Source organism: Megascapheus bottae, chromosome 11, assembly GCF_031878675.1.
Source record: "Megascapheus bottae isolate mThoBot1 chromosome 11, mThoBot2.hap1, whole genome shotgun sequence".
NCBI classification, from domain to species: Eukaryota; Metazoa; Chordata; class Mammalia; order Rodentia; family Geomyidae; genus Megascapheus; species Megascapheus bottae.
In genome coordinates this window covers 28,527,145-28,530,125 of record NC_143519.1, presented here as the reverse complement: position 1 = coordinate 28,530,125, position 2,981 = coordinate 28,527,145, and the positions used below count along the sequence as shown (strand labels likewise).

Sequence of the window (2,981 nt, the reverse complement as noted above, 5' to 3'; positions counted from 1 at the left end):
TACTTTCATCATTGTCTATCACACACATGTATAAAAGCTATAGTGATTGATGGTAGATGTGAATACATGATATCAATTTTTAATGTGCTGTTTTAAGTGTCTTCAGATACACAGCACAGTAATAGGAAGGCTTGAAACATAAGTAAAAGGTACAGAAGACGCTAGAACAAAGGCTACTGAATATATTGGAAAAGCTTTCTCCATAGGAATCTCATATTAATATAAAGAAATATAAGCAAGACAGTGTGTTCTAGGCAGAATTATCTTTCATTAAAAGAGATATATTTTTTGACAAACACAACAGAATTCAGTTTACTGACATGACAGAGTTCCACCACCACAACCAGTGTGCAGCGGGGGTAGGAGGTGGGTCGGGTAAACCAAGCCCTGCACAACACCAGCAGGAATGCTCCCTGTAGATGTGGTTGATCAAGGGCATGGCATTGGCAGGCAGTTCCTGATGCAGCTGGCTGAAAAGCGTGGCACACCGGTTCCTCTCCAGTGTCTTCCCTAGGACACGGTACAATTTGGCCTGGAAGTAGGTGATGTCCTGGATTCGCTCTTTGCAGTCGACTTTCGCAAAATAGTTCTTGGCTTCGTTGGGATTCTCAATGGCAGACTCCAAAGCTTCAGCTCTCTTCGTTGGATCATAGGAAGCCAAGGAAGCCACCTAGCACTTGGCCACTAAGAACATGGCGCGATCCTTGTCCAGGATAGCTCCACCAGCTAGAATGGGCTCGATGGCCATGTGGAGAAGTGTCAAGGCCTGTTCTGAAACCCCAAGGACGAGCTGGGCATAAGCCAAGTTCAGCACGGTTTTGGAGGCCAAGTACTGTAAGCGGTACTCCTTGGAGAGGGGTAGGGCCTGCAGCAGCACAGGCATGGCGATGGTAGGGGAGGAAGATTGCCAGTACAGCTCTGCCAAAGACAGCAGGATGCTGATCACCATTTCTGCGTTCTTCATCTTTTCACAGTAGGTCAACCATTTCTGCAAAAGCTTGTGCGCTTCCGTCATTTGGTTCTGAGCTTGAAATACAACTGCTTTTCTATTGACACCCTCAATGCTGTTAAGAGCCGTGGACCCAGTAACGAGTGAATCTGCCAAATCAAACTTGCCATCATTCATGGCTTGGTCAAACTGGATTTTCTGATCACATAGCATCCATAACTGGCCATGCTGAATATTGGGTGGAAATCATTCCTTCAAGTGCTTCAACACTTCCGCAGCTGCAGCGCAACAGCCTTGCTCCGAGGGGAGCTCTGCAAGGTGGCACAGGGCGACTCGGTGTTGTTTTGTTGCACGCCTGAGTTCCCAGATTCCAGATGTTCATGCTTAGCAACATCTGGGCTTGCTGCAGGGCCATGGGCTGCAGCCGTACAGCCTCCAGATGGCCCTTTTCTGGGCAATGCAGATGCCAATGAGCTGGGACAGGCCACTATGCTTCCAGTGCAGAAGTTCCATTTCAGGGCATCCTTCAGTTTGCTGGCTGTCTTCCCAGCAAATGCTCTCTGTTGAACCAGGGACTGTATCCCCAGGGAAGCAAGGTACAGTCACCCAAAAGGTACTGCCTTCTTTACTGAGTGCTCCATCAGAATATAGCTGTCAGATCTCTTCTGCCCCAGGACATAAAGCCAGCTAAAACAGTGCTGGAGACCCTCGTGGTCGTTGGGCTCTTGGGCAATCCTAATTGCCTCCTGCTGGGTGAGCTCTGCTTGTTGGTAGTGACCGAGGCAGCAGTGCAGGGCAGCCAAGTTTAGTGCAGCATATCTCAGGCTTCGGCCAGAGCCCTCTTCCCCGTTACTCTTGCTCTCTGCCCCAGTGAGAATCAGGTGGTCGAAATAATGAAGGAGTTTGTGTGTTGAGCTGAAGACAACTTGGACGCGGAGGTTGTTTAAGTAGCTGAGGCAATGTGCTTCAGCAAAGTCTGGATTACCTTTCAACTAGTTGTTCAGTTCTTTCGGCAAGGATGCTGGAAGTGAGGGCTTTCTTCTCATCATTTTTCAACAGTGAAGCCTGCTGAGAAAGAAAAAAAAAAGCTCAGCTTGCTTTTGAGATAGAGGCCCACTGCAAGACACCTCCACTTCTGTTACAGATACATCAAGTTCTTCCTTTTCCATTTTCCTTTCACCCTCCTCTCCACTGGCCAGTTCCATGTCAGCATCCTCCACTGTTTTTTTTTTTTTCACAGTTCTGGAAGTACTATTGGAGGGCGGTGTATAGGTTAAATACTTGACTGCAAAAAAGCTTACGTGATGCAGAAACAAGCCTATTACACTTGTTTTGTGAACCTCTGGTTCAGTTCCGGAAAAGGAATCTGAAAGGTCATCAGAAAAGTGTCCCATATCCTTCAATTCGCTGTCAGCCATCAGTTTGATTCTGATCTGCACTGAATTTGCCAGCGGAGGATAAGATTCTTTAATTCACTTGTATAGGTTTGACAATATGATGTCTGGACCCTGCAGCAGCGGCAGAAGCATCAGGTTGAGCTTCCATCTCCGTGTGGCCCATCTCGTTCAGCAGCACCAGCGCCGTGATTAAAAGAGATATTTTTTAGCTATGTAAAGAAATAATATGGCCATATAAGTTAGCGCAATATATAGTTATATATTAACTAATAAAATATGGAATAATCACAAAATTTTTATACACTTGTATATCATATATACTTCCTACACAGTCATTTAGCAAAAGACTAACTTTAAGGCAAACCAGAAGCAACAAAGTTTCGAATAACCATGTGAAGTATGGTTGGATCACGTGTGTTTCAAATTAAAGTTTCCATAAATGTTCTTATTTGTCACACAATATCATTTATGTTTTTCTACCTAGAAACTTGTGTATGCAGTATTTACTTCTAAAATGATTAAAATGTGATAACAAATACCCTTGAGCTATGTTTCAAATTTGAACATTACCATCATACTGTAAGTGAAAATGTAACTAGAGATTTCTTTATATCTTCCTTGAGAACATGAAACTT

The 2,981-nt window shown here is 44.6% G+C and overlaps 1 pseudogene; it reads right to left on the bottom strand.

The window, feature by feature from the left end:
• Positions 1-307: 307 nt before the first annotated feature.
• LOC150056857 (anaphase-promoting complex subunit 5 pseudogene) lies at positions 308-2,382 on the bottom strand (annotated as a pseudogene).
• Positions 2,383-2,981: the final 599 nt, after the last annotated feature.